The sequence below is a fragment of the Colletes latitarsis genome, unplaced genomic scaffold (genome assembly GCF_051014445.1).
Source record: "Colletes latitarsis isolate SP2378_abdomen unplaced genomic scaffold, iyColLati1 scaffold0002, whole genome shotgun sequence".
Classification (NCBI taxonomy): domain Eukaryota; kingdom Metazoa; phylum Arthropoda; class Insecta; order Hymenoptera; family Colletidae; genus Colletes; species Colletes latitarsis.
The window spans coordinates 31,509,901-31,521,841 of NW_027488365.1; positions in this window are offsets into that span (position 1 = coordinate 31,509,901).

Below are 11,941 nucleotides of genomic sequence, written 5' to 3' on the forward strand. Positions count from 1 at the left end.
ACCTGTTGAGGGCAAACCCCAGACCTAACCCAGACATAACCGGCGTTATCCTCTAAAATATTAATCGCAACCTGGTTTAATTGAATGTTTCGGTGTGGTACCGCATCACTACGTGATACAAGCCAGAAAAAGCCCTGTATCTGGCCAACAAGTATGCGGAAAATGCGAAAGTACAAGCCAGATGAGTGCAAATCCCAGACCTAACCGGGACATAACCGGCGTTATCCTCGAAAATATTAATCGCAACCAGGTGTAGTTGACAGTTTCGGTGTGGTACCGCATTACTACGTGATCCAAACCAGCAAAAGGCCAGGATCTGGCCATCAAGTATGCGAAAAATGCGAAAGTACGAGCCAGATGCGGGCGTATCCCAGACCTAACCGAGACATTACTGGCGTTATCCTCTAAAATATTAATCGCAACCAGGTTTAATTGACTGTTTCGGTGTGGTACCGCATTACTACGTGATCCAAACCAGAAAAAGCCCAGGATCCGGCCAACAAGTATGCGAAAAATGCGAAAGTACAAGCCAGATGAGGGCAAATACCAGACCTAACCCAGACGTAACCGGCGTTATCCAATAAAATATTAATCGCAACCAGGTTTAATTGACTGTTTCGGTGTGGAACCACATTAGTGCGGGATCCAAACCAGAAAGAGGCCAGGATCTGGCCATCAAGTATGCGAAAAATGCGAAAGTACGAGCCAGATGCGGGCGTATCCCAGACCTAACCGAGACATTACTGTCGTTATCCTCTTAAATATTAATCGCAACCAGGTTTAATTGACTGTTTCGGTGTGGTACCGCATTACTGCGTGATCCAAACCAGAAAGAGGCCAGGATCTGGCCAACAAGTATGCGAAAAATGCCAAAGGATGAGACAGATGAGGACAAATACCAGACCTAACCCAGACATAACCGGCTTTATCCTCTAAAATATTAATCGCAACAAGGTTTAATTGACTGTTTCGGTGTGGTACCGCATTACTGCGTGATCCAAACCAGAAAGAGGCCAGGATCTGGCCAACAAGTATGCGAAAAATGCCAAAGGATGAGACAGATGAGGAAAAATCCCAGACCTAACCGGGACATAACCGGCGTTATCCTCGAAAATATTAATCGCAACCAGGTGTAGTTGACAGTTTCGGTGTGGTACCGCATCACTACGTGATACAAGCCAGAAAAAGCCCTGTATCTGGCCAACAAGTATGCGGAAAATGCGAAAGTACAAGCCAGATGAGTGCAAATCCCAGACCTAACCGGGACATAACCGGCGTTATCCTCGAAAATATTAATCGCAACCAGGTGTAGTTGACAGTTTCGGTGTGGTACCGCATTACTACGTGATCCAAACCAGCAAAAGGCCAGGATCTGGCCAACAAGTATGCGAAAAATGCCAAAGTATGAGACAGATGAGGACAAATACCAGACCTAACCCAGACATAACCGGCGTTATCCACTAAAATATTAATCGTAACCAGGTTTAATTGACTGTTTCGGTGTGGTACCGCATTACTGCGTGATCCAAGCCTGAAAAAGGCGAGGATCTGGCCATCAAGTATGCGAAAAATGCGAAAGTACGAGCCAGATGAGGGCAAATACCAGACCTAACCCAGACATAACTGGCGTTATCCAATAAAATATTAATCGCAACCAGGTTTAATTGACTGTTTCGGTGTGGAACCACATTAGTGCGGGATCCAATCCAGAAAGAGGCCGGGATCTGGCCATCAAGTATGCGAAAAATGCAAAAGTACGAGCCAGATGCGGGCGCATCCCAGACCTAACCGAGACATTACTGTCGTTATCCTCTTAAATATTAATCGCAACCAGGTTTAATTGACTGTTTCGGTGTGGTACCGCATTACTGCGTGATCCAAACCAGAAAGAGGCCAGGATCTGGCCAACAAGTATGCGAAAAATGCCAAAGTATGAGACAGATGAGGACAAATACCAGACCTAACCCAGACATAACCGGCGTTATCCTCTAAAATATTAATCGCAACCAGGTTTAATAGACTGTTTCGGTGTGGAACCACATTAGTGCGGGATCCAAACCAGAAAGAGGCCAGGATCTGGCCTTCAAGTATGCGAAAAACGCGAAAGTACGAGCCAGATGAGGGCAAATACCAGACCTAATCCCGACATATCCGGCGTTATCCAATAAAATATTAATCGCAACCAGGTTTAATAGACTGTGTCGGTGTGGAGCCACATTAGTGCGGGATCCAAACCAGAAAGAGGCCAGGATCTGGCCATCAAGTATGCGAAAAACGCGAAAGTATGACCCAGGTGATTGCAAATACCATGACTAACCCAGACATAACCGGCGTTATCCTCTAAATTATTAATCGCAACCAGGTTTAATTGACTGTTTCGGTGTGGTACCGCGTTACTACGTGATGCAAGCCTGAAAAGCCCTGGATCTGGCCAACAATTATGCGAAAAATGCGAATGTACGAGCCAGATGGGGCAAATCCCAGACCTAACCGAGACATAACCGGCGTTATCCTCTAAAATATTAATCGCAACCAGGTTTAATTGACTGTTTCGGTGTGGAACCACATTAGTGCGGGATCCAAACCAGAAAGAGGCCAGGATCTGGCCATCAAGTATGCGAAAAACGCGAAAGTATGACCCAGGTGATTGCAAATACCATGACTAACCCAGACATAACCATCGTTATCCTCCAAAATACTAATCGGAAGAAGCTTTTATTGACTGTTTCAGTGTGGTACCACATTACTACGTGACACAAACCAGAAAAAGCGCTGGATCTGGCCTACAAGTATGCGAAAAACGCGAAAGTATCAGCCAGATGATTGTAAATACCAGAACCTACCCAGACATATCCAGAGTTTTCCTCTAAAATAACAATCGGAACAAGCTCTTATTGACTGTTTCAGTGTGGTACCACATTACTACGTGAACCAAATCAGAAAAAGCCCAGGATCTGGCCAACGAGTATAAGAAAAATGCGAAAGTACGAGCCAGATGAGTGCAAATCCCAGACCTAACCGAGACATAACCGGCGTTATCCTGTTAAATATTAATCGCAACCAGGTTTAATTGACTGTTTCGGTATGGTACCGCATTACTACGTGATCCAAACCAGAAAAAGGGCCGGATCCGGCCAACTAGTATGCGAAAAATGCGAAAGTACGAGCCAGATGCGGGCAAATCCCATACCTATCCGAGTCATAAACGGCGTTATCCTCTAAATTATTAATCGCAACCAGGTTTAATTGACTGTTTCGGTGTGGAACCACATTAGTGTGGGATCCATACCAGAAAGAGGCCAGGATCTGGCCAACAAGTATGCGAAAAACGCGAAAGTATGAGCCAGATGATTGCAAGTACCAGAACTATCCCAGACATAACCGGCGTTCTCCTCTATATTATTAATCGCAACCAGGTTTAAATGACTGTTTCGGTGTGGTACCGCATTACTATGTGATCCAAACCAGAGAAAGGCCAGGATCTGGCCAACAAGTATGCGATAAACGCGAAAGTATCAGCCAGATGATTGTAAATACCAGACCTAACTGAGACATAACCGGCGTTATCCTGTTAAATATTAATCGCAACCAGGTTTTATTGACTGTTTCGGTGTGGTACCGCGTTACTACGTGATCCAAATCAGAAAAAGGCCTGTATCTGGCCAACAAGTACGCGGAAAACGCGAAAGTACGAGCCAGATGAGTGCAAATCCCAGACCTAACCGAGACATAACCGGCGTTATCCTCTAAATTATTAATCGCAACCAGGTTTAATTGACTGTTTCGGTGTCGTACCGCATTACTACGTGATCCAAACCAGAGAAAGCCCAGGATCTGCCCAACAAGTATGCGCAAAATGCGAAAGTATGAGCCAGATGATTGCAAATACCAGAACTAACCCAGACATAACCTGCGTTATCCTCCAAAATATTAACGCCAACAAGGTTTAATTGACTGTTTCGGTGTGGTACCGCATTACTACGTGATCCAAACCAGAAAAAGCCCAGGATCCGGCCAACAAGTATTCGAAAAATGCGAAAGTACGAGCCAGATGAGGGCAAATAGCAGACCTAACCCAGACATAACCGGCGTTATCCACATAAATATTAATCGCAACCAGGTTTAATTGACTGTTTCGGTGTGGTACCGCATTGCTACGTGACGCAAGCGAGAAAAAGCCCTGGATCTGTCCAACAAGTATGCGAAAAATGCGAAAGTACGAGCCAGATGAGTGCAAATCCCAGACCTAACTGAGACATAACCGGCGTTATCCTGTTAAATATTAATCGCAACCAGGTTTAATTGACTGTTTCGGTGTGGTACCGCATTACTACGTGATCCAAACCAGAGAAAGCCCAGGATCTGGCCAACAAGTATGCGAAAAACGCGAAAGTATGACCCAGGTGATTGCAAATACCATGACTAATCCAGACATAACCATCGTTATCTTCTAAAATACTATTCGGAAGAAGCTTTTATTGACTGTTTCAGTGTGGTACCACATTACTACGTGACCCAAACCAGAAAAAGCGCTGGATCTGGCCAACAAGTATGCGAAAAATGCGAAAGTTCGAGTCAGATGGGGGCAAATCCCAGACCTAACCGAGACATAACCGGCGTTACCCTTTAAAATATTAATCGCAACCAGGTTTAACTGTCTGTTTCGGTGTGGTACTGCATTACTACGTGATACAAGCCAGAAAAAGCCCTGTATCTGGCGAACAAGTATGCGGAAAATGCGAAGGTACGAGCCAGATGTGTGCAAATCCCAGACCTAACCGAGACATAACCTGCGTTATCCTCTAAATTATTAATCGCAACCAGGTTTAATTGACTGTTTCGGTGTGGTACCGCATTACTACGTGACACAAAACAGAAAAAGCCCAGAATCTGGCCAATAAGTAAGCGAAAAATGCGAAAGTACGAGCCGGATGAGGGCAAATCCCAGACCTAACCAAGACATAACCGGCGTTATCCTCTTAAATATTAATCGCAACCAGATTTAATTGACTGTTTCGGTGTGGTACCACATTACTACGTGAACCAAACCAGAAAAAGCCCAGATTCTGGCCAACAAGTAAGCGAAAAATGCGAAAGTACGAGCCAGTTGAGGGCAAATCCCAGACCTAACCGAGACATAACCGGCGTTATCCTTTAAAATATCAATCGCAACCAGGTTTAATTGACAGTTTCGGTATGGTACCGCATTACTAGGTGAACCAAACCAGAAAAAGCCCAGAATCTGGCCAACAAGTAAGCGAAAAATGCGAAAGTACGAGCCAGTTGGGGGCAAATCCCAGACCTATCCGAGACATAACCGGCGTTATCCTCTAAAATATCAATCGCAACCAGGTTTAATTGACTGTTTCGGTGTGGTACCGCATTACTACGTGATACAAGCCAGAAAAAGCCCTGTATCTGGCCAACAAGTATGCGGAAATTGCGAAAGTACGAGCCAGATGAGGACATATACCAGGCCTAACCCAGACATAACCGGCGTTATCCTCTTAAATATTAATCGCAACCAGGTTTAATTGACTGTTTCAGTGTGGTACCGCATTACTACGTGTTCCAAACCAGAAAAAGGCCAGGATCTGGCCAACAAGTATGCGAAAAATGCGAATGTGCGAGCCATATGAGGGCTAATACCAGACCTAACCCAGACATAACCGGCGTTATCCTCTAAAATATTAATCGCAACCAGGTGTAATTGACTGTTTCGGTATGGTACCGCATTACTACGTGATCCAAACCAGAAAAAGGCCAGTATCTGGCCAACAAGTAAGCGAAAAATGCGAACGTACGAGCCAGATGAGGGCAAATACCAGACCTAACCCCGACATAACCGACGTTATCCTCTAAAATATTAATCGGAACCAGGTTTAATTGACTGTTTCGGTGTGGTACCGCATTACTACGTGATCCAAACCAGAAAAAGTCCAGGATCTTGCCAACAAGTATGCGAAAAATGCGAAGGTACGAACCTGATGAGGGCAAACCCCAGACCTAACCCAGACATAACCGGCGTTATCCTCTAAAATATTAATCGCAACCTGGTTTAATTGAATGTTTCGGTGTGGTACCGCATCACTACGTGATACAAGCCAGAAAAAGCCCTGTATCTGGCCAACAAGTATGCGGAAAATGCGAAAGTACAAGCCAGATGAGTGCAAATCCCAGACCTAACCGGGACATAACCGGCGTTATCCTCGAAAATATTAATCGCAACCAGGTGTAGTTGACAGTTTCGGTGTGGTACCGCATTACTACGTGATCCAAACCAGCAAAAGGCCAGGATCTGGCCATCAAGTATGCGAAAAATGCGAATGTACGAGCCAGATGCGGGCGTATCCCAGACCTAACCGAGACATTACTGGCGTTATCCTCTTAAATATTAATCGTAACCAGGTTTAATTGACTGTTTCGGTGTGGTACCGCATTACTGCGTGATCCAAGCCTGAAAAAGGCGAGGATCTGGCCAACAAGTATGCGAAAAATGCCAAAGTATGAGACAGATGAGGACAAATACCAGATCTAACCCAGACATAACCGGCGTTATCCTCTAAAATATTAATCGCAACCAGGTTTAATTGACTGTTTCGGTGTGGTACCGCATTACTACGTGATCCAAACCAGAAAAAGCCCAGGATCCGGCCAACAAGTATGCGAAAAATGCGAAAGTACGAGCCAGATGAGGGCAAATACCAGACCTAACCCAGACGTAACCGGCGTTATCCAATAAAATATTAATCGCAACCAGGTTTAATTGACTGTTTCGGTGTGGAACCACATTAGTGCGGGATCCAAACCAGAAAGAGGCCAGGATCTGGCCATCAAGTATGCGAAAAATGCGAAGCCAGATGCGGGCGTATCCCAGACCTAACCGAGACATTACTGTCGTTATCCTCTTAAATATTAATCGCAACCAGGTTTAATTGACTGTTTCGGTGTGGTACCGCATTACTGCGTGATCCAAACCAGAAAGAGGCCAGGATCTGGCCAACAAGTATGCGAAAAATGCCAAAGGATGAGACAGATGAGGACAAATACCAGACCTAACCCAGACATAACCGGCTTTATCCTCTAAAATATTAATCGCAACCAGGTTTAATTGACTGTTTCGGTGTGGTACCGCATTACTGCGTGATCCAAACCAGAAAGAGGCCAGGATCTGGCCAACAAGTATGCGAAAAATGCCAAAGGATGAGACAGATGAGGAAAAATCCCAGACCTAACCGGGACATAACCGGCGTTATCCTCGAAAATATTAATCGCAACCAGGTGTAGTTGACAGTTTCGGTGTGGTACCGCATCACTACGTGATACAAGCCAGAAAAAGCCCTGTATCGGGCCAACAAGTATGCGGAAAATGCGAAAGTACAAGCCAGATGAGTGCAAATCCCAGACCTAACCGGGACATAACCGGCGTTATCCTCGAAAATATTAATCGCAACCAGGTGTAGTTGACAGTTTCGGTGTGGTACCGCATTACTACGTGATCCAAACCAGCAAAAGGCCAGGATCTGGCCAACAAGTATGCGAAAAATGCCAAAGTATGAGACAGATGAGGACAAATACCAGACCTAACCCAGACATAACCGGCGTTATCCACTAAAATATTAATCGTAACCAGGTTTAATTGACTGTTTCGGTGTGGTACCGCATTACTGCGTGATCCAAGCCTGAAAAAGGCGGGGATCTGGCCATCAAGTATGCGAAAAATGCGAAAGTACGAGCCAGATGAGGGCAAATACCAGACCTAACCCAGACATAACTGGCGTTATCCAATAAAATATTAATCGCAACCAGGTTTAATTGACTGTTTCGGTGTGGAACCACATTAGTGCGGGATCCAATCCAGAAAGAGGCCGGGATCTGGCCATCAAGTATGCGAAAAATGCAAAAGTACGAGCCAGATGCGGGCGCATCCCAGACCTAACCGAGACATTACTGTCGTTATCCTCTTAAATATTAATCGCAACCAGGTTTAATTGACTGTTTCGGTGTGGTACCGCATTACTGCGTGATCCAAACCAGAAAGAGGCCAGGATCTGGCCAACAAGTATGCGAAAAATGCCAAAGTATGAGACAGATGAGGACAAATACCAGACCTAACCCAGACATAACCGGCGTTATCCTCTAAAATATTAATCGCAACCAGGTTTAATAGACTGTTTCGGTGTGGAACCACATTAGTGCGGGATCCAAACCAGAAAGAGGCCAGGATCTGGCCTTCAAGTATGCGAAAAACGCGAAAGTACGAGCCAGATGAGGGCAAATACCAGACCTAATCCCGACATATCCGGCGTTATCCAATAAAATATTAATCGCAACCAGGTTTAATAGACTGTGTCAGTGTGGAGCCACATTAGTGCGGGATCCAAACCAGAAAGAGGCCAGGATCTGGCCATCAAGTATGCGAAAAACGCGAAAGTATGACCCAGGTGATTGCAAATACCATGACTAACCCAGACATAACCGGCGTTATCCTCTAAATTATTAATCGCAACCAGGTTTAATTGACTGTTTCGGTGTGGTACCGCGTTACTACGTGATGCAAGCCTGAAAAGCCCTGGATCTGGCCAACAATTATGCGAAAAATGCGAATGTACGAGCCAGATGGGGCAAATCCCAGACCTAACCGAGACATAACCGGCGTTATCCTCTAAAATATTAATCGCAACCAGGTTTAATTGACTGTTTCGGTGTGGAACCACATTAGTGCGGGATCCAAACCAGAAAGAGGCCAGGATCTGGCCATCAAGTATGCGAAAAACGCGAAAGTATGACCCAGGTGATTGCAAATACCATGACTAACCCAGACATAACCATCGTTATCCTCCAAAATACTAATCGGAAGAAGCTTTTATTGACTGTTTCAGTGTGGTACCACATTACTACGTGACACAAACCAGAAAAAGCGCTGGATCTGGCCTACAAGTATGCGAAAAACGCGAAAGTATCAGCCAGATGATTGTAAATACCAGAACCTACCCAGACATATCCAGAGTTTTCCTCTAAAATAACAATCGGAACAAGCTCTTATTGACTGTTTCAGTGTGGTACCACATTACTACGTGAACCAAACCAGAAAAAGCCCAGGATCTGGCCAACGAGTATAAGAAAAATGCGAAAGTACGAGCCAGATGAGTGCAAATCCCAGACCTAACCGAGACATAACCGGCGTTATCCTGTTAAATATTAATCGCAACCAGGTTTAATTGACTGTTTCGGTATGGTACCGCATTACTACGTGATCCAAACCAGAAAAAGGGCCGGATCCGGCCAACTAGTATGCGAAAAATGCGAAAGTACGAGCCAGATGCGGGCAAATCCCATACCTATCCGAGTCATAAACGGCGTTATCCTCTAAATTATTAATCGCAACCAGGTTTAATTGACTGTTTCGGTGTGGAACCACATTAGTGTGGGATCCATACCAGAAAGAGGCCAGGATCTGGCCAACAAGTATGCGAAAAACGCGAAAGTATGAGCCAGATGATTGCAAGTACCAGAACTATCCCAGACATAACCGGCGTTCTCCTCTATATTATTAATCGCAACCAGGTTTAAATGACTGTTTCGGTGTGGTACCGCATTACTATGTGATCCAAACCAGAGAAAGGCCAGGATCTGGCCAACAAGTATGCGATAAACGCGAAAGTATCAGCCAGATGATTGTAAATACCAGAACCTACCCAGACATAACCGGCGTTCTCCTCTATATTATTAATCGCAACCAGGTTTAAATGACTGTTTCGGTGTGGTACCGCATTACTATGTGATCCAAACCAGAGAAAGGCCAGGATCTGGCCAACAAGTATGCGAAAAACGCGAAAGTACGAGCCAGATGGGGGCAAATCCCAGACCTAACCGAGACATAACCGGCGATATCCTCTAAATTATTAATCGCAACCAGGTTTAATTGACTGTTTCGGTGTGGTACCGCATTACTACGTGATCCAAACCAGAGAAAGCCCAGGATCTGGCCAACAAGTATGCGAAAAATGCGAAAGTATGAGCCAGATGATTGCAAATACCAGAACTAACCCAGACATAACCAGCGTTTTCCTCTAAAATACTAATCGGAACAAGCTTTTATTGACTGTTTCAGTGTGGTACCACATTACTACGTGGTCCAAACCAGAAAAAAGCCAGGACCTGGCCAACAAGTATAAGAAAAATGCGAAGGTACGACACAGATGAGGGCAAATCCCAGTGCTAACCCAGACATAACCGGCGTTATCCTCTAAAATATAAATCGCAACCTGGTTTAATTGACTGTTTCGGTGTGGTACCGCATTACTACGTGATACAAGCCAGAAAAAGCCCTGTATCTGGCCAACAAGTATGCGGAAAATGCGAAAGTACGAGCCAGATGAGTGCAAATCCCAGACATAACCGGCGTTATCCTCTAAAATATAAATCGCAACCTGGTTTAATTGACTGTTTCGGTGTGGTACCGCATTACTACGTGATACAAGCCAGAAAAAGCCCTGTATCTGGCCAACAAGTATGCGGAAAATGCGAAAGTACGAGCCAGATGAGTGCAAATCCCAGACCTAACCGAGACATAACCTGCGTTATCCTCTAAATTATTCGTCGCAACCAGGTTTAATTGACTGTTTCGGTGTGGTACCGCATTACTACCTGATCCAAACCAGAGAAAGCCCAGGATCTGGCCAACAAGTATGCGAAAAATGCGAAAGTATGAGCCAGATGATTGCAAATACCAGACCTAACCCAGACATAACCGGCGTTATCCTCTAAAATATTAATCGCAACCAGGTTTAATTGACTGTTTCGGTGTGGTACCGCATCACTACGTGATTCAAACCAGAAGAAGCCCAGGATCCGGCCAACAAGTATGCGAAAAATGCGAAAGTACGAGCCAGATGAGGGCAAATACCAGACCTAACCCAGACATATCCGGCGTTATCCAATAAAATATTAATCGCAACCAGGTTTAATTGACTGCTTCGGTGTGGAACCACATTAGTGCGGGATCCAAACCAGAAAGAGGCCACGATCTGGCCATCAAGTATGAGAAAAACGCGAAAGTATGACCCAGGTGATTGCAAATACCATGACTAACACAGACATAACCGGCGTTATCCTCTAAATTATTAATCGCAACCAGGTTTATTTGACTGTTTCGGTGTGGTACCGCGTTACTACGTGATGCAAGCCTGAAAAGCCCTGGATCTGGCCAACAATTATGCGAAAACAGCGAATGTACGAGCCGGGTGAGGGCAAATCCCAAACCTAACCCAGCCATAACCGGCGTTATCCTCTAAAATATTAATCGCAACCAGGTTTAATTGACTGTTTCGGTGTGGTACCGCGTTACTACGTGATCCAAATCAGAAAAAGGCCTGTATCTGGCCAACAAGTATGCGAAAAATGCGAAAGTACGAGCCAGTTGGGGGCAAATCCCAGTGCTAACCAAGACATAACCGGCGTTATCCACATAAATATTAATCGCAACCAGGTTTAATTGACTGTTTCGGTGTGGTACCGCATTGCTACGTGACGCAAGCGAGAAAAAGCCCTGGATCTGTCCAACAAGTATGCGAAAAATGCGAAAGTACGAGCCAGATGAGTGCAAATCCCAGACCTAACCGAGACATAACCGGCGTTATCGTGTTAAATATTAATCGCAACCAGGTTTAATTGACTGTTTCGGTGTGGTACCGCATTACTACGTGATCCAAACCAGAAAAAGCCAAGGATCTGGCCAACAAGTATGCGAAAAACGCGAAAGTATGACCCAGGTGATTGCAAATACCATGACTAATCCAGACATAACCATCGTTATCCTCTAAAATACTAATCGGAAGAAGCTTTTATTGACTGTTTCAGTGTGGTACCACATTACTACGTGACTCAAACCAGAAAAAGCGCTGGATCTGGCCAGCAAGTATGCGAAAAATGCGAAAGT